Source organism: Mus musculus, chromosome 14 (assembly GCF_000001635.26).
Source record: "Mus musculus strain C57BL/6J chromosome 14, GRCm38.p6 C57BL/6J".
In the NCBI taxonomy this organism is placed as follows: Eukaryota; Metazoa; Chordata; class Mammalia; order Rodentia; family Muridae; genus Mus; species Mus musculus.
This window is the reverse complement of record NC_000080.6, coordinates 120,129,433-120,154,944: the sequence shown is the minus strand read 5'-3', so window position 1 is coordinate 120,154,944 and position 25,512 is coordinate 120,129,433. Positions and strand designations below refer to the sequence as shown.

The window sequence follows — 25,512 nt, the reverse complement described above, 5'->3', positions numbered from 1 at the left end:
TGCCTCCATCTGGAAGCAGCTTGGACTGACTGCCCACGGAATCCAAAGGGTGTCACCCAGTTTCCCTATGGCTTTTTCTTGGGGATAACTGGGATGGGGGTCTAAGATGTTATTGCAAATGTATTGAGAGACTACAGTCAGAATGAAGGGGAAATTAGACAGGAACGTGGGATGAAGAAAAGGATGAAGAAAGAATCCCCCGGCAGCAGCACTGGAATCTGCCAGGAGCTATTACAAGTGCACAGAACAAGATGAGGGGTTCGGTTATAGGTTGCCACCTTGGAAGCTTAAGCTCTCACTATTTCCTACCCATAGTGCCTCTGGGCTAGGCGGGTCTGGGAGAGCAGGAGCCTCAGGGCTGCTGTGATCACCGCAGGCATAGCGCTGGGGTCTGAGGAGCACAGGAGTGGGTCTTCCATCCTTTTCCTTTGCCCGCTCCTCCTCTTCATGTCTCTTCCCTTTGCACTTTCCTCTCAGTTTCCATTTAGTGCTTGTTTTAGTCTCTCTCCCCCAGAAAAACTACAGAGAGGGCACCGTTTTAGGGCTTCCATCTGAATTTCATCTAAGGAAAAAAGTGTGACGTTTACTCCAACAGCGCCAGCCTCCCCCGGACTCTTGTAAAACACAGGCTCTTGGGCCTCAAGGTCTAAGAAAGGGAAACTCAGGAACCAGAGGCCAACCACCATGTTCTAGTAAACTCTCCAGCAGTTGGCCACGCTTGAGAACCGCTGCAATAGAAGGATCCAAAACAAGGAAACAAGCTGCAAACACATTCTACTCGTCGACAGAGCTTCTTAGAACCTCTGAATCGTCACTACCTGCGAACCAGAGTCCAGATTTTGCAAATGACATTCTGGGCTCTGCCTGAATTTCTCCAGCAAACCTTTCTAATAAACATATCATGGTGCTGTCAAAATTATTAGATTATTAACCTGATTGGCTCAGAAGCAACACAGATTGGAAACCGCTAGAGGTAAAATTTTAAGTCTTTAAAAACGTTATTATACTGGATCGTGTAATAACATTTGAATGCAAATACGTAGTGTCCTTTTGGGGATACTTCTTCACCATCCCTTCTTTGAAGCCCCCCTCTTCTCACTTTTTACCCCTCCACAATACACCTCTAGTTTTACTTCATGTCACCGATACAAATCTGAGTTTATATACTTATAAAGTCTGGGACTTACAGGTGAGAGAAAAGCATCCGGTCTTGTCTCTCTGAGACTGGCGTGCCACGGTTTTTCTCCAGTTGTTTTTGGTTGTCTGCGAATGATGTAGTACCATTCTTCCTGGCTGACAAAACCTTCACTGTACGTATCATATGTGCACTCCTGCTGTTCCTTGGTCTGTCGCTGGCCCCTGAGCTGGCTGCACAGCTCAGCTATTGTGAACAGCGGTGCTTGAATACCAGCAGGCAAGTGTCTCTGACTTGCTACGGACTTGGATTCTTTCAGGTAAACTCTCAGGAGGAGCACAGCTGGGCTGAGAGTGAGTCTGCTTTTAATTTAATGTGCTTGTTTTTTTATTTTTTTAATAAAATATTTATACATGTTAGGGGGATATGGGGGGAGGTGTCTCAATATGTAGTTCTGGCTGGCCTGAAACTTGCTACTAGACCAGCCTGGCCTCACATTCATAGAAATACTCCTGCCTCTGCCTCCTAGGTACTGAGATTAAAGGTATGTAGCACTACACCTAGCTTTTAAAGAGTGAAATAGAACCACTTTCTTGTTTGCTCTCACCTCTCTGCCTCCCCCCTCATGCCCTCCTTCTTACATTAGCAGGTCTGTTTATATATATATATATATATATATATATATATATATATATATATATATATATATATATATATATCTTGCACAGGTATATAAACACAACCTGCTTAGTCTGTTATTTTTGTGTACGTAGGATTCAGGGCTGACTACTCTGTGTTGGATAACCATGGGGGTGCCTTTCTTGCTTTTGAAAGTAGAGGCAATATAAAAATATTCCAGGTAATGACTTAGGTCAGTAGGTTCTATAAGTTCCTGAACAGATTCATTTTCAAACAGGTCTAAGTCGAGACCTGTGATGGCCCCTTTTCAGTAAACTCCTCAAAAGATGTCACTTGGACTTGTACAACCACTCTGGAAATCAGTCTGGCGGTTCCTCAGAAAATTGAACATAGTACTACTGGAGGATCCTGCAATACCTCTCCTGGGCATATATACAGAAGATGTCCCAAGCAGTAAGAAGGACACATGCTCCACTATGTTCATAGCAGCCTTATTTATAATAGCCAGAAGCTGGAAAGAACCCAGATGCTCCTCAATAGAGGAATGGATACAAAAAATGTGGTACATTTACACAATGGAGTACTACTCAGCTATTAAAAAGAATGAATTTATGAAATTCCTAGGCAAATGGATGGACCTGGAGGGCATCATCCTGAATGAGGTAACACAATCACAAAAGAACTCAAATGATATGTACTCACTGATAAGTGGATATTAGCCCAGAAACTTAGTATCCCGAGATATAGGATACAATTTGCAAAACACATGAAACTGAAGAAGAACGAAGACCAAAGTGTGGACACTTTGCCCCTTCTTAGAATTGGAAACAATCACCCATGAAAGGAGTTACAGAGACAAAGTTTGGAGCTGAGACAAAAGGATGGACCATCTAGAGACTGCCATATCCAGGGATCCATCCCATAATTAGCCTCCAAACGATGACACCATTGCATACACTAGCAAGCGTTGGATGAAAGGACCCTGATATAGCTGTCTCTTGTGAGACTAGGCCGGGGCCTAGCCAACACAGAAGTGGATGCTCACAGTCAGCTATTGGATGGCGCACAGGGCCCCCAATGGAGGAGCTAGAGAAAGTATCCAAGGAGCTAAAGAGATCTGCAACCCTGTAGGTGCAACAACATTATGAACTAACCAGTACCCCGGAGCTCTTGACTCTAGCTGCATATGTATCAAAAGATGGTCTAGTCGGCCATCACTGGAAAGAGAGGCCCATTGGACACGCAAACTTTATATGCATGCCCCAGTACAGGGGAATGCCAGGGCCAAAAAATGGGAATGGGTGTGTAGGGAAGTTGGGGGGGGTAGGGTATGGGGGACTTTTGGGATAGCATTCTAAATGTAATTGAGGAAAATACATAATAATAAAAAATATTTTTTAAAAAAGATGTTACTTGGAGCATCAGGTCTCTAGGGTCCCTCCAGCTAGAACACTTCCAAAGCTGTGAGTTTAGTCAAATTCATTGTCTCCACGAGTATGGCTGTGTGTGTGTGTGTGTGTGTGTGTGTGTATCTGTGTGTGTGTATGTGTTTGTGTGTGTGTGTATGTGTGTGTTTGTGTGTGTATGCGTGTGTGTGTGTGTGTGTGTGTGTGTTAATCTTTGCTTGCCAGTCTCTCTTTCCATCTCCCCACTCCAGAGCCTGCTCATTCTTTAAGGCTAGGTATGACACCACCTCCTCCACTTTCTTGTCTCCCTGGCCGGAACGTGCCTCTGTTTCCATGACTTCTTCGGTTACGTCCTCTCTGTATTCACTTTCCTGGTGTCTGATCGTGGCCATCAGGCCACTGGTTTGGCTCCCAGCTGTGCTAGCTGTTCTTTGAGGTCGAGCAAGTGTCCCCTTCCATCTTAGTCACCCCCCAGCCTCCTCGCATCTAACACCACCTTGGGTACCCAGAAGCAGAACATAAATATTGATTGCATAGAGTTGAATGGGATTGAGTGCTCTCAGGGAGATCTGTAAAGCAAGATGAGTCATGGCTGGTTTTCCAAGTACAGCGAGCAGCGACAGCAAAACAAGCCTCGCAAGGGGAGCACGGGAACCACAGGCAGGACAGGCTGACAAAATAAGCCCAAGTCACACATCCAGCTGGGATCCATAAAGAGAAACGATGTTAAATTTTTAACTGTCTGGCACCTGCTGATCCTGCCGTAATTATTTGCCAGTTGATTGAGTGTTGGTAAAAATTATTTCCAGATAAAAGGTCTGCAAGGTCTTCTTTCTGAAAAGTATACTTTCCAAAGAGTCTTCGTTGAACTTTAACTTACCTTGTCAGTTTTCCATGACCATCATAAACTTTATTTCACAATCCCTTTGACCAGAGGAAGCAGGTGTCTTATTTCTCCTTTCCCCATTAAGTGTGGTCTACATGAGGCCAAACAATGCATTTAAGGGACTGTGTGGCTAGATGAGAGGCAAGCAAAGAAGCCTTGAGCCTATGCTCATTATTGAGTGAAAGAAAACATATAATAAATAGTTCAATGATTTAAAGTGGCCTATCCTTCTGTGTAGGACTGTATGTATTTCTCTTTTTTTTAAGGAATATACCATTACTTATGTTACTTCTACGTAAGAACAGAACCTATATATAATGATTAACAATGTGACTTTTTAACTTGGAGGTGAAAGTGAAGAGGACTGAGGAGGGGAGGAGGGGAGGAGGGGAGGAGGGGGAGGGGGAGGGGAAGGGAGGGAGTCTGTGCTCAGTGATGCTTTGTGTGCTTTTCCTCTGCAGTTGGTGACACTGCACAGATGCAGGTACTAGTTGCCGAGGGATCATGGCTGTACAAGGTCACACACAGATGCTTCAGTTAATGAGTGGAGAAATCTGTCGACCTATGGTTCACCTTCTCTTTCTCCTTGGCCATCAGCATCCTGACCTCCACGCTTCTTGATTTCCTCAGGCTCTGGACCTTTCTGCGTCTGGAACATCTCACTAGAGAATCTATGTCCTTTTTTGTCCCTCTATCTCTGAGTTTGAATATGACCCCCATCTCCATCCTTCCACCTTTATTTGTGATGGTCAATTTGTCACTCTGGAAGATGGTCATTTTACATTAATGAGTGAGCGCCTGGTAGATACTTCCATCAGAGAAATATGCCTGGAGAAAAAGCATGATTACAAGTTGGCCTGTATGTGTATACACAAAAGTAGAGTTAAATTTCTTTCCTTCTTATGTAGTCCTTGATTTCCCAGCCAAGAAAATTAGTGACCATTGCTTCCATAACACAGGAGGTTCCTAATCTTGCCCAGCACTCCATTATCGTGGAAGACTTAAAACTATGGTTTTGGTTCTGGCTCTCCTAATGGTGAAACTAAAAATGAAAATGGAGAGGCTGAGATCAAAGTCAGCATGCTATACGGACAAAGAAGCTAGGAACATAACCAGGAGTGCTTAGCTCTGATGTGGAGAATGGAACTTTATGCCACAGAGGAGAGCTGAAACGGAGCGATGGAGTCAACAGTACCACGCAAGGGAGTTGTCATGGAAACACTCATGGGAGAGCCGGCAATTGGATTTTGGAAACTGATTAAAGCAAGACTTGATGGTGAGAAAGAAGTAAAACAGAAAGAGAAAAATATGAAGTCAGACACCGGAGATGGAGTGGAGAGTGGAGTTACGTGGCCACGGAGTGGCGAGGGAACACGCCATTATTGCAAGACATGGAACAGGACAGGTTTGAGAGGCAGATCTGTCCAGCCAGGACACCAATGAGCAACTGTGCTAGAATTTCCCTTTTGTAGCACCACAGGGCTCGTGACTCAGCCTGCAGAACAACGTGATAGGTGGGTGGACTCTCTTGAAAGATATTTCCAAGAAGATTAGGTAGTGTGTTTGTATCTGTATCTTGCTTTTAGCAGAAATTATTTCCACTTAAATATGAAGAGGAGAGGCCAGTAAGAAGCTGCTGCTGTTCTATTTTGGTATGATTTCTGCGGTCCATTTTGCATGTGGACACGAGGGCTGTCCAGGCATCGTAATGACTGACTTCCCTGCTTTCTGCCTGAAACAGATCCTGGCATTAAATGATTACATGGGCTTCTAACATTGGCACGTGTAATACACATGGATTGGTTTTCCATAAATTACCTCTTAAAGAAGGGTCTGTAGTCCTAGATGTACACATGTGGTTAGAAAATTTTCCAGAGAGGAAAAGCAGAGAGGGAGCCAGAGAAAAGAAAGGACTCTTTCAGAATCACAGAGGAGCTCCGGGGGGCGGGCGTGAGAGAGCAAGCAATGGTAGGAGAGGCCAGTTCCCCCGAAATATGGAACAGGAGCTTCAGCGGGGCAGTAAATAAGCCCTTAAAAATACTGCGGGCGAGGAGAAAGTTAAACATACGGACACACCGCAGTACATCACTAAAAGGGGCAGGAAGTGGCCGGAATCTGAAGGTCTGCCATCGATTGCTTTAGACTAGCATCAAGCTTCTGTGTTAAATATTGCGGCACTCGCGCCCGTGACCCCGGTGCCACAGGGAGCTGGCTACAAGGACCCGGGGTGAAATAATAGAGTAGACAAGAGATTCGAGTAGTTGAAATAGTACTTATTGGCTTTAATGCTCTAACCATGGCAAGCTTGGCTAGAAGGAGGCTACGCAAAGCAGGAGAGAGGTTAGAAGCCACGAGGTGACTGGGCAGGATCCAGGGTGTGGTCGCCGACTTAGAGCACACGTCCCCGAAAATATGGGACAAGCTTTTAGTGATGAACATTGGTTGGAGCCAAAAGTAAGTAAAGAACTAGAAGTTTCCAGGCATTAGTGGGCCTCTCTCAGCAGCCCTTTGCTTCCAGAACGTCTGTCCAATTCATAGCACAACTTCACAAGGCAGAGGGATCAAAGGCTGAGAGTTGACAAGCCAGTGAAACTTAAGAAAGGCACCTGTGTCTCAGCCAAGTGGACTGGGATCCACCACTAGGATTTGGTTCTTGCAAAAGAGTCAAACTCCAACTCAGGAACAGAAGCAGCTATGTCATCCTACAGATCTATAGAGCTATAGAGGGGGAAAGGCCGGCTCTGCCCTTGGAAACTTGGGCTTGGCTTAAACCCCTTTCCTAGTCACCTGACTTGATGAAACAGAAAGGATTGCAAACATTTCTAGAAGAAATTATTGAGTGTAAGGAGTTCAAAATTTGCACATCTTTAAGGCATACACTAATGATGTTGTACTGTTGACCATACACCTGACAGAAAGTCCTCAAGGGAAGACGGGGCTCATGGTTTTCAAGGGTTTTTAGCCCATCGTGATTGAAGACCAGCATACAGCAGTCAGGACCCTGAGCTAGGGGAAATGGTCAGACACCCACTCTTAGTAACCAACTTTTTATCTATCTATCTATCTATCTATCTATCTATCTATCTATCTATCTATCTATCTATCTATCTATCTATCTGGTTTTTCAAGATAGGGTTTCTCTGTGAAGCTCTGGCTGTCCTGGAACTCACTCTGTAGACCAGGCTGGCCTCAAACTCAGAAATCCACCTGCCTCTGCCTCCCAAGTGTAGTGATCAACTTCTACCAGCTAATCCCCACCTCTTGAGAGTTCCACAGCCTCTCAGAACAGCACCACCTGCCGGGAAAGAAGAATTTAAAACATCAACCTGGGGGAGATATTTCAGACTAAAACTAGAACAGAAGGCCCAGAAAACAGAGGTTGGTGAGAGCTGCATTTTTAATTCAGGACAGCTTGCAAATATGACTTGTCCATTTATAAGACTAATAATTTGTTTGTAAAAGGATTTAGAAAGCCAGACAGGGAATTGCAGGACAGCGATGATCTTTGCGCTTGCTGTGACAGGCATCGTAGGCGAAGGTCTGCTGGAGTCCTGGAAGCCATCTGCAGCAGCCTGTACCCTGCAGCTAGAGGAACAATGAGCTGTCTGTCTCCTTCTCTACCTCCAACTCTCCCTTGAGGCTTTTCATTGGCAGAATCTAAGCAGGAATTTCTGGGAAATTTAGTTTCCAGATGTTGCAGCCCTTGTGAGTCAGAGAGGACACAGAAGGGGAAAGAGCTACCATGGCCACAGGGCCTAAGTGAAAGACATCAATTATTATAGGGTGATGTCAGGGAAAGTGGGTCGGGGTGGAAATGGAGCTTGGTGAGGCCGGGTCTGGGTGGAAGGATTGTGGGCAAGCAAAGTCTAAGGGGGTCTGTAACTGGGGCAGATGTAGCAGCAACACCCCTGCAGACAGAGGGGCTGTGAGACATTCTAGGCAGAGTGACAAGGCGATTGGAATGTCACAGTCTTTGAGATTGACAGGATGCTCGTTGTTTTAAAACTCTCAGTAGGGTGTGCATAGAACATTAAAGTACCATTGATGGGTCAAAGACAACCAGAAGAAAGAGCCTGCAACAACCTGTCCCCGCTTTGCTGATCGTTTAAAAGCATTCTGTGAAACAAACATTCTTCCAGACTAGGCAAAAAGGAAGATAGAATTTGAGCAGTGGTTGTTGGGACTGCACGTTAAACGGTAGAAATGTGGGAGGAGGTTAGACAAGAAGTCTATGGGACTCGACAATGAGTGAGAAGCAGGCAACCGGCAGGAGCAACCAGGACTCCACAGTCTGTTGCATGTTGTAGCCTTGTGAACTGCTGTCATGAATTGAGACATGGTCATAAAAAAGACAGAGCGTGGGCGGTTCCATTCTGGACGCATTCCGGGTTAGGATATGTAGCTACAGACATCAATGATTAAGACGGAGGTGGTGTCCCTCCCCATTCCTGCTGAGCCTACGTGGAGCCTTTGCACTCAGAGGGAAGTAAGTCATGACTCCCTTCACATGTGAGCGTGGAGCCACAAATGGACCAATGCCTATCAAAGATATTTCCCTGTCTTATTCCCCAATGGAGCTTGATGCCTGAAGTCCAACGCTTTGTACTTCAAACTCCAAGCTTTAAGTTAAGGCCCCTTCAACGTTTGTGCTGCCTGTCTACCTGCGGTGGAGTACTGAGACTTGCTTTGTCACATTTACCTTGAAGACAATCGGTGCATTTACACACACCAGTGCATTTACACACACCAGTGTTACTATATAGCCAAAGCTCCCAGCATGCCTTTCAGAGATTTTTCCAGCAGAGATGACAACAAACATCACACCAGACAGGGCACCAGTCTCAGGTCATAGAAATTATTCTACTGTATTTCAGCTTAAGAGGCCAAGGAATTTGTTGGGGTTTCATACAGAAACATTGCAAGGAGCTGCTTGAAAGAACGTGAGTGGCTTAAAAGCAGCTGTAACCCCCAAATGACTCACCAGAGCTGCATCCCTGGGACTCCCTGCCCAACTCTAAGGTAACCCATTAAAGAGTTTCATCTTGTACAGCAATTGCTTATTGCTTATACAGTCCGGAAAGGGGCCTATCCCTATTAACTTCTGCTGTCAACGTGACATAGCCCAGAGTCATCTCGGGGAGACTCCACTGGGGAATCAGATAGCTCAGATTGACCTGTGGCCGTGTCTGTGAGGAAGTGTCTTAATTGTGGATTATTGTCAGAGGGCACAGTCCCCTGTGGGTGGTACCATTACTTGGTACGTGGCCCTGGGCTATGTAACAAAGCTGGCTGGGAGTGAGGGAGAGAGTAAACCAGCATGCAGTCTTCCTCCATGCACAGGACCTGCGCTTGAGATAGTTCCTGACTTAAGTTCCTGTCTCAAGTTCCTGCATTGGCTTCCCTCAGAGATGAACTGCTACCTGGAAGTTGTTTTTGGTCCTGGTGCTTATCAGAGTAATGTAAAGGGAACTAGAGAAAGGTGTGTTCCTACTAAGTCTCGCCGAGCTTCCTGGGCTGGCTGGGTTTCACGGGTTTGCTAATTTTGCTAACTCCTTGAGTCTTAAGAGCCCCTATTCTCTCTCAGGTCTCCAGGGGGACATGTTTCAGTTCAGAGGCAGCAGCTACACAGTAGTGGTCACGAGGAGTCAAAGCTGGAAGAATCACTGGGTCCTACACAAAGACCTGATGGTCAGAGAGACACGCGGCATTCAGGAGCCTGGACAAACTGCCAGTGACTTAGTCCTCTGCCTTCAGAGGCTCCCCGTTGGCTCTCATCTTTTCTTCTATTTCTTTAACAACTTGATTGTTGAAACCCCAGGAAATTCTAGGCCTATTTCTCCCATCAAAACGAAAGGAACTTATTGATGAAATCATGAGTCCATTAAGATAGAGTGGCACATCTCCATTAGGCTGTGATTTGCATCATAAAACAGATTAAAATGAAAAATGGAAGCACTCTTCTTGGAGAGGAAATGTACAAAAGAATCTTTTAGGGCTCTCCGAACTAAGACAGAATAACATTCCACCCAGGCACAGAGAGAAAACATGGGGACTGGGGAAGGTATTGACAGAGAGCAAAGCAAGACTGAAGACCTGCAGCCACTTAAGTGGTGTGACTCATAGCTTAGCTGTGGGTAGGCAGCCTAAGTGAGGGAACATTCAGCGCTGAGAGAAACGCTTTTATGAAGCATCCTGCCAGAGCAAGGGTTCCCAATGTAGTGTGGTTGCTGAGCCCTGCACTGAAGTGGGCCTGGGCCATTATTGCTACATTAATGGAGTTGCTGAGAACCGCCCTCTTGCCCGGCTAAAAGCCTGCGCTTCAGAGTGGATGAGAATGGTGCTCTTCGCAACCTTCCTCAACATGTTGAGAAAACAGTTGTGTGACAAGAGCTTTGCCATGTGGCTCCCAGGAATCTAGACTGTTCCAGATGAATTCCCCTAAACTGGTAGAGCTCAGAGCTCTGGGAGTATGCTGGGAAAGGGGGTGGTGACATAGTCTCTTGCCTATCAACCTGGTTCTGTTCTTACATGCATTACTTAAACTAGACAAGCATCAAGACCTTTAGCTAAGAAGAGAGACTGGCTTAAAGGATTGGAACACCTGGGGGATTAGCTGTTTGATGGAAACAAGACAAAGAAATGATCGAGATAATGGTTGGCAGTCCTATTCCTCCAGAGGGGTCTCTTTGCTCGTGTGCAAGAGGCGGTTTGTACCAGCTCATAGGCACCAAGTAGCATTTCTTCTTAATTTCCCCTCTCAGTAACTTCACAGGATGTTGGAACTGGCCAGGATAGGAGTGTTTACACTGACAAATTTGGCAGATGTCACAAAGAAGAGTGTTTCTTCTTTTTTTTTTCCCACCTGTGGTTGTCTTGTTTTCTCCCCTAGAAAGTATATCATTAAATATTTATCAGTAATCTCCTGGAATTTGATTGAAAGATAATTTGGCCATCAAAGCAGCCGCAACCTTCTGAAACTCTGGCTGATGGCTTTCTGAGCACAGGAAGGGTCAAATAAGCAACTGGGTGGAGCTCTGCAGAATTTGGAAGAAGGGGAAGGATTCTTGGAAAACATACCTGTGTGGCATAGTCACCCGATGGCCAATATTCCTAGGGTGACATGGTAGACACCTCTCATAAGTTAGGAGTATAGCCTCAAGACAGGCACTATTTAGACCTGATGTGGGCCTCTTTCTCATTGGACCAAAGACTTCAGATGAAGGATAAGATTTAGAAAGCTAGGCCTCAGAAGCATGAATTTTTACAGGGAATTTTGACAGCTAACCAATTAACCTCTACCACCTATAGAGTTCAGACAAAAGACAGTTGGGTTCAGGGGTGCATTCTGGGAGCACTGGTGAGTGCAGGTCTCTGAGCCACGGGTTTGGTGGTAATGATATGGCAGAAGTTCTTTCTCAGATGGGCTGAGTGGACACCTGTGCCACCTGGGATGTCTGAGGCTGTGTCTGAGAAACCCAAAGGTCTCTTCTGCCTCCCTTCCTGGGTTCTAGGATTCTTCTGAAAAGTTACATTATTACCCCTAATGCTAACTGGAAGGTAGGAAGAGGAGTCACAGACTAAGGACTTAGCCACAATGGATATCAATAGGGAGGTTGCTCAACAAACTAAGCAAGAACCAGCACCCAGCCAGCTGCACCATGTCTATCTAGGTTGTATGCCTGAGGACTGTAAGTCAACATACCACTCATATATTCACACATCTATGCGTACTTCTGTGAGTTCAGAATATCACTGGCAAGTTATGGAAGCAAGAGAAGAATCCATCAGCAAATGACAGGGTTAAAATTTTGGCATATGCCTGTAAAAGCTTTTGTCAGTCACAAGGAAGAACAGAATTGTGCTGTTTGTTGGAAAGTGGGTGTGGCAGGAACTAACCATATGAAATGAAACAAGTCAGAAAGACAAGTGTCACACGTTTTCAGTCCTTTGCACATCCTGGTGTACACACAAACACAGAAATCCGTGTATGTGGAAGCAAAAGGAGTCGGAGAAGGAAGGAAATGAGCAGAATGTGGAATTGGAAATGTAGGGAGTGTCGGGAGGGGAATATGGGCACAGTACTTGATATACAAGAGAGAAATTACCTTTATGACACAATCACTGTATATAATGACTGTATACACACACACACACACACACATATACACGGAAAAAACTGGCTTGGAAGGACAGCAGAAGGCAGTGAAAGGAAACATATTTGTCCCACTTTGAGGAAGAAGTTGATTTTTCTGAAGGAGTCTGGGGACAACCCTGCCTTTGTCTGATAAGCCCTCTCCGAAAGTCCCTCTAAGCCATATGTGTTTAAGATGTAGAGGATCGGCTCAGGGGATCAGCACACAGCTCTGGAAGCGTTAGAGTGCACTCCCCACCCTAAGCAGCTGTCTGGCAATGGTCTGTCATTGTCATGGGGCAGCCAAGCATGAGAGTGCTTTGACAGTGTGAGTCTGTCTCAATCCTTCTACCCAGACTCAAAGGAACATCTTCCCAACGGCCAAGCTCAGCCACTCTTTGCAGAGGCAGTGAGCTCCACTGATGTCTTTATTTATTTATTTATTTATTTATTTATTTATTTATTTATTTATTTTTTCCACTGATGTCTTAATCTGGAAGCCAATTGGCTTCCGAGGAGACGCGACTCATTCGGTATTGACAGAAACAGTTTGAGTCTCTTGGGACTGCTTCAAGTGGGGATTTCAAAACTTTGAAAAGGAACCTGATATGAACACCGACTGACCAGAAGAACTTCTGTCTTTCATAAGTGGGTACATACCTGGATACTGCTGCTGGTCTAGCCTCAACTCCTAGATCCTGGGTCATGGAAGCCCTGGAGGCTTCAACAGTTGGTTCCAGAGTCAACAAGAAGCAGGAAGCTGCCACCAATCTAGAAATACTGTTACAGTTTAACAGCAAGATGAGCGATGCCTGAGCTCCTGATATGGAGCCTGAGCCTTACTGAGCCACATGGGACAAAGGAGAGAGGCAGGTCCCGCTGTAGGGTCTGTCTGTGTTTATATAGTCGGTGGGTAAGAGGCTATCCTCAAACCTTGTAGATGAAGAGCTGGGTCTGAGATTTATACTTCTCTAATACACGTTAGGTAACAAACAGGTTGTATAACGTTTTCTCTCTTCTTTTCCATTTTTTTTTAAAAAGCAGCCTTTGATGTCACCCTGATGACGTCTGTCATCTTCCCCACACCTGCTATGACATGGCTGCCTTCAGTCACAAGCCTGATTCACAGCATGCTCTATGTTTAGCAGCGCTCTGAGAAGGATTCCAGTCTGCCTTTAGCCCTAAATAGCTACAAATATCGGAGTAGCAGCAGCAGCCCTTCAAAGGCCTTTTTAGGAAGATTCACACCAGGGATGGGAATGACACACAGGAGCCTCAGGTAAGAAGAGCTCTGGGCGAATGGGAGGCAGGGGAGGAATTGGATGAGAGGCACAAACTGTGTTGCTGTGCACCAGGATCCCCTATTCCTTGAGACAGTTGTACGGAAACATTTCAACATGTTTATCTGTCTGCCCAACCCTATTTAGTGAAAAATGATTGCTCTTTGCTTCTTGTTACCATGCTCGAATGATACTATGGCAACGAGGCTGCATAAGAGGGGAGGGGGCGGGGCAGGTGCTGCTTAGCAACTTGAAGATTTTTAAAAGGCAAGTACTCATTTTAACAGTAACAGTCTTTTAAACGCCAGTTTTGAGGAGTTTAAAAAAATATATTAGAGACAACAAATGGGAATAGAGTAGAGGGATTAACTAAGCGAGGGGCGCATCTTTCAGAGCTGTTCTGAACATCAGCACAAGGACCGTGGGAGCAGAGCGGGGTCCCTGTTTTGGGGTAAGGAAACTGAAGTTTATTTGGTGAGTATTGCCACTAGAGCTGGCCAGTGCAGGCAAGGCTGGGCTAACAGTTAGGCAGCTTGATTCCAAATGGAATTCTTTTTATGGCATCTCATAAAGAAACAAAATGTCACCTGGAAATTGGAGGGGAAAAGGAAGAAATGAACCAGTGTTGACTGCCAGGAAGGTGACAAAGTTGACCACCTGTTCCTCAGGTAGAAACTCAGAAAAGGGGGGGGAGGAAGGTATATATGTATAAAACCAGGATAAAGTTCAATTGCTCTCTATAGAATTCATTCATTCATTCACTCATTCATTTGGAACAAACAACAGATGACAAACAGAGCAGCCAGGATGGAGTCCAGTCAGTGTCTCACATGCTGGAGGTGCCTGGTTTTGAAATTTGGAGGAATTCCTGAGTAGTGGGAAAACCAGATATGGGAAGCGGAGGACCGATGCCAGGCCCTGACATGGATAGAAGTTGAGTCGGAAAACACATTTCCCAAGATAGATAGATGAGTATGTCAATTCAACCAAGACCATGTGAAGCCAAGATGGCTAATGGCTGTCTTCCCCACTCCTCACTGGCTGTTGCTGCGGCTTTCCCTGGCTGTTCCGCTATCCGAGTCGTCTACCCCAAAGGACAGAGTGATCCATGGCACAAAGGCTGCTCAAACTTGCTGAACTTTCCTTGCTGTTCAGTAGCAGGCCAATGTCACGTTGTGAAAACATACTGTCAGGCAGACTTGACACAATGGGTTACTGTCTATCATGCACTTTCCATAATTAATACCACTTAAGAAATGGCACTCAGGGCAGACTCCAAGGTTAGACTGTTCTCAAGGATCTGAGATCTCACCTACTTGAGACTCTGCAGGGGAGACAGAGGGAGATGAAAATGGAGGCGACAAGGCCAGCTGGCTGAGTTTGCAGCTCCTCGGTGATCCTGTGACTTCAACCCACCACGCTACAGAGAGCCTGCTGGGTCCACCGGACATCCCGTGCTGATCTCTCTGATGTCCTGCGTAGGGAGGATTCCTAGCCAGCACAGGGCCTCAGGCTGCCTGGAGCTGGCGCCTGCCTCCCAGGGGAGGCCACTCCTGCCTTCCTGGTTAATAACATGGTGTTGAAAAGACAAGTGCCGCTTCGAGGTCCAGTGGTCACATTCATGTTGTGATCTTCTTTGGGGCTGTCTCATTGTTTCCACTCACGGCTAATTGTGCCCATGTGACGAGAAGCCGTAGACAGGCTGCGGTTCCGGCGCTAGGCTTGACTGGGCTCCCTCGGCCTGACTGTGCTGGTTCCGCTTGACTCAAAGGGCTTGCCTCGAAGGGTCTGAAACTCACAACTCTAGCATTGCTGCGAAAGAACCAATATTTTTAAGGGTCTGGTAGGGGAACGTCTGCCCTTCGTTGTCTGGGTGCTAGTGTGAATTTTGCCCTCTCCTCCTTTTGTCTATCGCATCTGTCCTCGCACTGTGCTCTAACACCACGGAGTCTCTCCGGACCTTCGGACCACTGTGATGATCCCTCTGATAGTAGCTTCTTCTGACTGTGATGACGCTTACCACGGGGCAAACCACATCACCCTGCACCTTTGCCACTGTTTGTATCCGTGAATGAGTTGTACAAGATACCCACACAAACACCCACACTCACACTCACCCCTCCACACACACACACATACGGCCATGCGGCGAGGGAGGGGATCACAACCCAGTGGGTTTTAAAAACCACATCCCTATCTTACAAGTAATAAGAATCAGAGGGAAGAAGTTTTTAGGTGAGACATCCCAGTTTGAACTTGCTGGTAACTAGTATGAAGCCAGTAGGTTTGAGATAAACCCCACCCCCCCAACCCACAATTCCCTTTTCTTCTGGGGAACTGGAGAATCTCCTCTTTTTTCAGGGGTCATATATACTGAAGCTATTCCTGCCCTTCCGAACAAGGTCAAACAAATACACTCAAGATTTTTCAGATATTGGCCCTCCAATTTTTAAAAAAAGATCCATTTATTCATTATATGTAAGTACACTGTACCTGTCTTCAGACACACCAGAAGAGGGCATCAGATCTCATTACAGATGGTTGTGAGCTACCATGTGGTTGCTGGGATTTGAACTTAGGACCTCTGGAAGGGCAGTTAGTGCTTTTAACTGCTTAGCCATCTTTCCAGCCCAGGCCTTCCAAAATTTGAAGGCAAACTAGGAGCCCCCCCCCCCCAGGCTGTTCCCCAGACTTCCAAGCACACAGAAACCGTCTGGGGAGCTGAGGAACGTCAGGCTGTGATCCAGCAGTTCTGGGGTGAAGATCATAGACCCCCCACCCGTGCCTGGGTCAACTGCTCAAAGGAAAAACTGAATTATATGTTGTCTTTCAGTTCAAGAAATCTTCCAATATCATTTTAGTTCCTATCCTCAAGCATTTATAAAAGCGCTGGACCTACATCGGGCTTTTATTACATCATGTCCAATACGTCTGGACAGAAGACTGTTAAAAACAGAAGGAAAACAAAACAAAACAAAACAACCTCCCAAAACCAACCCATACATCCTTTCCTTATTCGCTCCAGCCCCAGTCTCAGCCCTGTTTTGAAATAGTTACATCTTTCAGTTACTTATAGCACGGTTATCATCTGGAAATTGGAGCAAAGATGATGAAGGGATGCTATAACGAAATACAAGGTGTCTGGTGCGCATTGATATGACTAGGAACGTAATTAATGCCTCTTTAAAACTGAACAAAAGCAGAGCAAGAAAGTAAAAAAACAAAAAAAACCCCAAAAACCAAAGCGATTACGCATCAGCTGCCGAAACACTGTGTCCTAGCTTAAACGAGGCTGGAAAAATGCTTCCACAAATGAGAATGGGATGCTTGAGGACTCCAGCCTTTCCCGGAGGGGTTGTAATGGCTCCAGTCTCCCAGACGGGCTGCGCAGCGGCGCCGACGAGCTCTGCTGCCCCCTGCTGGACGGAATGCCGGACTCGCGCCAGCCTGTCTGCGAGGCCAGCGCTGGCTCCCTCGGGGCCCAGCGCTCATCCTGCAGGTTATGCAACACCAGGCTGCTACCAGCTCGCTTCAGGAAAGGAAACCATTGACTTCCTGGAGCTCCAACTGAGCCAGTGTTAAGAGGAAGGCGGAGACTAGAAAAGGACACGTACACGTCCAGTCTTGGAGGCGCTGGGAAAGTCTGTGTACAACCCTAAAAAGTAGGAGGAGCCTTCCTGTTTTCCGGTTAAGAGATGCAAGGCTTGGAGTGTGTGTATGGAGGGGGAGTGGACTAACTGAGAGGAAGTGGTGTGGAGATGGGCAGCTGGCTATGGTCTTCCAGTGGCGCCACACCTCCTCAAGCCCAGCTATCGACGTGGTGGGTGGCAATGCCTGGTTTCCAGAGTGCAGCCCCAGCTTCCAGCTCCTTCAAGATCATAGATCTTTTAGCTGTATTCTGCTTTGACCTTCAAGGTTTTAAACTCTGACTTGTTGAAACGTACCCCATGTGTTGGTCTTTCCTAACTAGACACAGTGAAGGCTCTAGAGATTGACATTTTAAGATGGAGCAGGGTTATCCCCTCCTCTTAGGGCCCAGAAACAATAGTCCAGATCACCAGAGAAATTTTTCTTCAATTTGGACCAACCCTTTAGAGTTGTACTTTTTGGATGCCTCCTGGTGTGAAGTGAGGGAGACAGTTCACTCTTGTCCAATCTGGATGTGGATTAATGGTATTTTCCAGCCCATAAAAGTATTTAAAAATTTTTATTTCACACTGGGTTATGAAGCATCGCTGTCATTCTGACAGTTCAACTGGAACTTTCACAATTAAACCTGATAAGAACTGAAAGTCACCGTAGAGATTCCAAGGCACCGTCCTCTTATTTTATAGATGATGTTCTGGGCTTTTCAACCAAATAAGAATAGATCTCTGGAGACAGCAAGATGACCACCACGTGTCTGTTCTCAGTCTTTGGATGGTACCTTTCACATCCTGGCAGGAAAAAAGCTGAGTCAGCGCCGCAGAGTCGGAGCCTGATTATCACATTCAGTAGCTACTGCCAAGCATACATTAGCACCTCTTCCAGAACTCTCCTCGGTCTGCACAGAGTACCCAGAGACTCTGCTCATGAGAACACAATACCGCACAGGAGCCAAGGAAGCCCAAAGTTGTCCACCCTGACCTGGTGATGAATGTCATCAGACCTCCTTTGTCAGTCATAGCCAACGTGTAGACCGAGACCATATCTTGCAGAGTTTCTGGATGCACAGCCCTTGCCAGTCATAAATGAATGAAAGTATGGTAAGCTATGATGGAGCTCTGCCAGTCTGCAGTGCTGTTAGGACAAGAACTCACAGGATTTCAGGGAAGAACTGTGGGGAGGGGACACTGAAGCCTTAGATGCTGTCATCTCAGCAGGGAGAAACCTCTTCCTCCTACACCCTTCAAAGAAAACAAAAAGAAACAAAATAATAAAACTAATAACAAAATAACAAAAGCATTACCCTCACTTTTCTGGTCTCCCCTGCCACTTTTCTTAGGATACAGTTTCAATAGAAGATATTCTAAACAAGTTCACGTGTTTGAATGCTTCTTGGCTTGAAGTTCGGTGCTCTTTGGGTGATTATGAAACTGTGGTTGGTTGAAGAAAAGGGGTCGTGGGGAGTCAGGTCCTTTGGGTCATAGCTCAGTCCTACTTCTGACCCCAGTCTCTCTGTGTGCCATCTGTTAAGATGTAAGCAAGCATCCCCTATACTCCTGCTGTTCTGGTTCACCTACACGATGACCCACACTCTCACACCAGGAGCTAAAATTATTTTCTCCTTCAATGTGCTTCTTGCCAGGCATTTGATTGCAGCAATTTCAAAAACTAATCAATCTACCTTACTAGTAAGAACTTCAGTGGTCTCTGTTTTATTTTATACCAGGTAGGGCAATGGAGAAAAGAAACTCAGGATTGCTCAAAACACAGCCACCCATACCTGATGCTCAACACGCAGCCAGGCACACCGGATGCCAGAAAGGTGCAGCCCAGCTGCTTGTAAGTGAAGGGTCGGGTGGGGATGTCAGACAGTCCCGGGATGAACTAAGGCTCTGTTCTAGGCATGTATTTATAACTCATAGTTTGTGTGTTCGCGGAAGACACAGAAATATTATCAACTAGTAAGCAGGATTGTGCAAGACTCTGCTCATGACAAGTGATTCCTCACAGGAGCCAAGAAAGCCCAGAGATGTCCACCCTGAATTACTGATAAGACATCATCAGATCGCCTTAGTTAGATGCCGCTGACACACATTCAGAGACCTGATCTGGCAGAGTTTCCAGGTGTATCGAAAGTACATTGAGTTTAAGATGAATGAACTATTGAACAGTGAGGCTCAGGGAGTGGCTAGTGGATCAGTGGGTAAGAAAAGCACTGGACACGTGTGTGTGGCCTTGGTGACCTGATCTACCAAGTAAAAAACGAGACAGTGGGTGTCTCTCTGGGTCACGATCATCAGATAAAAGTCTGCTGTAACTCACTGTAATCCTCAGGAGCTGCTCGGTGCTCCCCTCCCCCATAGTTTTAGAATAGGTGGGTGGGGCTGGGCTGCCAAATGTGCCAACACCATGTTTGGCGGCTGTGACTTGCAGCCTAGTCTGGAGCTGAGTGGAGGTGAGGACCGAGTGGAACAGCAAGGGACAATGACTTAGTAAGCTGATCTGTGCCATAGTCTGTACAAAATCCTCAACAGGGTGGGCTGCTTATCCTCAGAGGTCACAGGATCTCTGTGCTTGCCACCCCTAACTCTCTGTGTCCCTTGAACTTGGTTGTTCCTGATTGTATCTTTTGAAGTGAGCTGCTAAGTCCAAAGAAAGCACACCTTTTGGTGGTTTATTTTATTTATGGTGTGTGTGTGTGTGTGTGTGTGTGTGTGCCATTCTGACAAATTTTAAATCATGGGGCAGAGCTCTGGGGCTCAGACCTTACAGTTTGTTGGTCACTAATACAGTGGCCTGGTCTTTCAGTTGGTGTCTGAAGTAGACTAGATAGTGTCGTGTGACTGAGCCCTTTACCTCTGGGGCTTGTGCTGACTCCGTGTAGTTAGTGTTAGAACTGAACTGAATTGTGGGACACCAGATGGTATCTGGAGAGTTGGAGAGTTGATTGGTGTGAAGAAAGAACCCACACATTTGGTGTCAGAAATGTTGTAAGTGAAAACATTTTGGAGGTGGGAACTCAAATCTCTATTCTGTGACATTCCAGCCCAGAAAAGCCAGGCCGTCACCCACCAGACTTGGCCTACTCTCCCTGTCTCAGAGAAGGTGAGACCCAGCTCTCCACTTCCAGTGTAACTGCTGGCTTGGTGGGATTCTTATCACGGATGATGCCCTCCGTTGTTGGCAGTGTAAGACTCTGTGAATAAACACAAGGCAGCTGGGAGTTTGGTGTCCCCAACTGAACCAGGCAGCTGGGGCTGTGCTCCTAGTTCTTACATGGCCCAGTAGACATGGGTGAGAAGGGGTCTGCTGTCCATGCTGGGCACAAACCTCAGAGGGTACAAGACACACAGGCGGCACTGACTGGTTTCCATTTTTGATTTCTGAATTGTATCATGATCTTAACAGGTTTATCAGAGAGAGGGGGAGAGAGAGAGAGAGAGAGAGAGAGAGAGAGAGAGAGAGAGAGAGAGAGAGAGGCAGAGACAGAGACAGACAGAGAGAGACAGAGACAGACAGAGAGAGAGATTATAGTATATGTGTTTACCACAGCTACTGGGACAAGAATCCACAAAGGTGTGAACACCTTTTTATCCTATTTATCTATAATGGTTTTGATTTCAAGAACACAGGAAAAAGCTGGTGGCTTCAAGGAAAATACCCCACATCACATGACTGGCTGTATAAAACCCTCATTGTCAATGGTTTAAGCCAAAAAGGAAAAAAAAAAGATTTGTATAAAATGATGACAAGATAAATAAAACATCTTTATAAAATAAAATAACACTTGTCTGTAACAATATGAGCACTGATTTGAGCTTCTTTATGATGAAGCTTGAAAACATGCTAAGTAAAAGAAGACAATTGTAAGCACTACTTCCTGCCCTGCTTGTAAAGTGTCCAGAACAAGCAAATCTGCAGAGACTCCAAGTGGATTAGTGGTTGCCTAGGGAACCTCCCCTCAACCCTGTGTGTGAGTGTGGTGTGTGTGAGTGTGGTGTGAGTGGTGTGTGTGTGTGTGTGTGTGTGTTTGTGTGTGTGTGTGTGGGGGGTGTGAGTGTGGGGTGTGTGAGTGTAGTGTGTGTGAGAGTGGTATGTGGTGTATGTGTGTGTGTGTGGTGTGTGTGAGTGAGGTGTGTGTGTGAGTGTGGTATGTGTGAGTGTGGTGTGTGTGAGTGTGGTGTGTGAGAGTGTGGTGTGTGTGAGTGTGGTGTGTGAGAGTGTGGTGTGTGTGAGTATGGTGTGTGTGTGTGAGTATGGTGTGTGTGTGTGTGGCGTGTGTGTGTGTGTGTGTGTGTGTGTGTGTGTGTGTGCACGTGTGTGAATAGACCTGATATTTCAATGACGGTTAGTAAGTGTAATTGACCTGTGATGTTCAGACCTCCTCCAATCCCACTTTCTTTGGTATTGGCAGACACTGATTCCCTTGGAAACTTGGATGACATTGTCTTATCCCTGGGGTGGGAAAAAGGAGGCAAAGAGAAGAAAGAGGAAATGAGACTATGCAACAAGAGGGTCTAACCTCCTTATTTGCACTGTCATTCCATCTTAAAGTTTTAGTTCTTTGTTTGTTTTTAGAAAACCATAGTGTTAGGAAGACAGGAAAACATTGGGGTAGATTCCAAATGCACAGTAGATAAAGACAGGAGGGGCATTATGGGGGTCCACAAAAAGAAGAGTATGCCAAAGGGGTAAAAAAAATCCTAGACAAAAACGTGCTGAGAAAAGTGTTTATTATCCAAACTGGCATTAAATGAAGCACAAAGCCTAAACTATTCAATTATCTTACAAGTTATTAAACATATTATCAAAGCATTACAATTAGTCTCTGAATAAGTAGTTTGGGGTAAATTATATCAAAGAATTATTTCAAGATTTTAAGTGTGTAATTCACTATATTTGGTAAATATTTTTATAACATAGAAAAGATGTGGATCAATTCAAGCTGACTTAATTCCCTAATAAACAGAGTAATGCTGTTAGTGAATCTGAATTATCACTGTCTGGTTTCCCAACCCTGTCTCCTGTTTTCTTTCTCTTTCTCTCTTTCTCTTCTCTCTCTCTCTCTCTCTCTCTCTCTCTCTCTCTCTCTCTCTCTCTCTCTCTCTCTCACACACACACACACACACACACACACACACATAGAGCAGCTACTGACTCAAGGTTTCTATAAACATTTGTGCTGGTTTGAATGAAAATGGCCCCATAGGCTTATAGGGAGCGGCACTATTGGGAGGTTTGGCCTTGGAGGAAGTGTGTCACTGGGGCCTAGCTTTGAGGTTTCAAACGCTCAACCAGGCCCAGGGTCTCTGTCTCTGTCTCTCTGTCTCTCTGTCTCTCTGTCTCTGTCTCTCTCTGTCTCTGTCTCTGTCTCTGTCTCTGTCTCTGTCTCTGTCTCTCTGTCTCTCTCTCTCTCTCTCTTCCTGTTGCCAGCAGATCCTGAAATAGGACTTTCATCTACCTCTCCAGCACCATGTCCACCTGCATGCCAGCATGCCACCTGCCATGACGATAATGGACTGAATATCCGAAATGTTGTTCTTCATAAGGGTTGCTGTGGTCATGGTGTCTTCTCACAGCTATAGAACAGCAACCCAGACAGAGACCTATCAAATACTAGAAAGCAACTTATTGGTTCATTCATTCATTCATTCATTCATTATTTGTTTTGAGACAGGGTTTCTCTCTGTAATAGCCTTGGTTGTCCTGGACTCACTTTGTTGACCAGGCTGTCCTCAAACTCAACAGAGATCTGTGCGTGCCTCAGTTTCCCCAGTGCTGGGATTGAAGGCATGTGCCACCATGCCAGGCCAGCCAGAAAGCAACGTTTTTAACCAGTTTTAAAATGCTAATTTACTGTAACCTACAACACTATTTAATACCTGAAAACATGACTATATATTATATTATAAATCATAAAAAGAAAATGTATTTACGAGCATGAAAATTTTCTTGATAAAGCTTAAAAATTATTACTTTTTATAAAAAAGAGAATGGAAAGATAGTTTTGAAAAGCATACAGAACATTTTCCCCAAGCCAATAGGCAGCAGTATATTTAATGGTGCAAGCTACAAACACTACTGTTAAAATCATGAGTAGGAAGCACATTGTTATGATTAATTAGCAATATTATAGAATATATGGCTAATTTAGTTAATATTAATGAAGAGTAGCTAGCAGTGGAAAAAGAAGAATGTGTTATAAAAATACCTTCAGAATATGCAAATTTTCAAAAATAAAAAAAATATATATGTTATTTTGGAATGCATAGGAAAGACAGCAAATTAAGTGCATACAAAGCCCACATATAAAACCACTTCTTTATATACATCACTGAGAGTGTAAAATAAGGACCAACACCCTATTAATACTACCAAAAAAGTCATAAACTATGTATGGATAATATATGAGAAAATTAATATAAGTTCTGCATGACTCTACTGTACTAAGGGTTACATAGAAATGGATCTTTTTGCTGTATTTTTTCATGGGAAGACTTAATACTGTAAAGATTTGAAGCTGTTGAATAAAATCCAATTCTTTAACTGGAGAGTTATCTTTGTTAACACATCCAAATGGTTCTAGAATATACAGGGAGAGACAGGGAGTGTAGCAGGAAGAACATTTCAATAAGGAAAGTGAATGAACACGTCTCTCCCACGGAAACTCGCCATCAGCGATAAGCAGGTTCACACACCACTGGTAAAACCCACAGTGAGTTGTCTGACAATGGTACTTGAGAATCCCCATAAGAAACTGTCTGCCCAGGCCGGTGCACTGATGGCGCACTAATCAATACTTCAATACTTCAGTGACTATGCTGAGCCAATAGATGACCATTTCTTTTCAGATATCCTTAGCTCCCAAAGAGCCATTCCTTGTGTACCAAGACCTAACATCCCAAACGAACAAATAAAAACCTCTGGAATATCTTAACTTGACGCAACAATGGAGACCTAACAACGCAGCCAGACAACACCTGAGTCCAATAGTAGAGATTCTCTCGTCTTGCTATAACCCACCTCTCTGACGTTCCCACAAATATATTTTAAGTTGTCTTGTTCCATTGCTGAAACAGCTTCCACATGGGGGACATTGTATAAAGTGAGATGTAAATCTGTCTTTTGGCCCATCATCTGTCATATTTTGCTTCATAACAAACCGTGTCTTTTATTCCTTCGAGATGGGGCTGAGCTGCACCTGTCAGGTTCATTATGTGCACCATGGATATAAATGACAGGGCACCTGAGAGCCGCGGAACGCTATGTGTCTGTTGTTATGATGGACAGAAATGATGAAAACCACAGTCAGTGTGGCAGACGTCACTAGCTGTTACCCAATGTGAGTCCCCTGCCTTGTCCTTAAAAACAGACTAGATTTCCATGAGCAGTGATGGGCATGGCTTTAAGATTCCAACATCCATCTTGCCGAGAGTGACCATGACAGGTGTGAGGGGATGCTGGGGATTTTGAGGAAGACAATCCTAGGGCAGCTGCTTACACCAGGAGTGGACTATGTGGTGTCCTCCTTTCTCCTTGTCTAGGAAACAAACATCGAAGTCAACATGTTAAGGTCAAGACCTTGCAGACTATTTCAGGGGTCCATAGATTTGAACTCTTCCATATCCCACTTATATAATCTTTAGAGGCCCTTTCCATTCTCCGTATCCCATCCGTGTCTCTATTGCATATAAAAGTCCATCTTTTGCTTTAAGAGGCAAATCTGCTAAGTAATTTAAACTAATTTTGCATTGAATCCGAACAGTTGCATCCTTCACTCACACTGACGGAACCCTGTGTCACCCCACCGTGGAGGCTACGTGATGCTGGAATGGATCACCTCCTCAGCCATCTATTTATGTTCAAATATCTAAATAAATATGTTTCCAGCCTACAAAACTACATCGCAAGGAGCCTCTTTAATTTTCTGAAAATTTTATCATCATAATTCAAATTGGTAGATGTGGGTCAGTGTTTCTCAGTAATTCTGAACCCAGAGGACATTTGGCGAGGCATGGAGGTGTTTTCGATGGATAGAGACATGTGCTTTTTCTCACCTTATATGGCAAAGGCTGTCCCACACAACTGAGGTATAAGTTCAAAATGTCAAGAGGGCAGAGGTTGAGAAGATGGCCAGGTGACAACTTCCAGAGTTGGGATGGTAGCGCTAAATAGCACCTGTGCCTTTCTCTTTGTTTGAAATGTTAAAGGCTTAAAGCTCAGTCAAGATGGAATAGCTTCATTCCTCCATCCTCACACTGTGCCAATGGGTCAGTTATTTAAGTTTCTCACTGGTCAGTGGATGGCTTCAAAGAGTGGTATAGCTTACACGAAAGCTTTTGCTCAGTGGCGTAGGGCTTGACTGTTGAGTGAGCCATAGCATACAGATG

At 45.1% G+C, this 25,512-nt stretch overlaps 2 long non-coding RNA genes across 4 annotated transcripts in view; one reads left to right on the top strand and one right to left on the bottom strand.

Moving 5' to 3' along the window:
• The window catches only part of Gm41250, an 18,708-nt gene extending 17,136 nt beyond the window's left edge, over window positions 1–1,572 (bottom strand). The window contains exon 1 of the long non-coding RNA XR_874975.2: window positions 1,188–1,572. This is a non-coding gene — a long non-coding RNA (predicted gene, 41250). The remainder of the gene's footprint in view (window positions 1–1,187) is intronic.
• An 11,247-nt stretch (window positions 1,573–12,819) lies between these two features.
• Gm4681 overlaps window positions 12,820–25,512 on the top strand; it is a 52,183-nt gene continuing 39,490 nt past the window's right edge. For all 3 annotated transcript variants that reach the window (XR_001781467.2, XR_003951033.1, XR_001781469.2), the window contains exons 1-2: window positions 12,820–13,476; window positions 18,849–18,961. This is a non-coding gene — a long non-coding RNA (predicted gene 4681). The remainder of the gene's footprint in view (window positions 13,477–18,848; window positions 18,962–25,512) is intronic.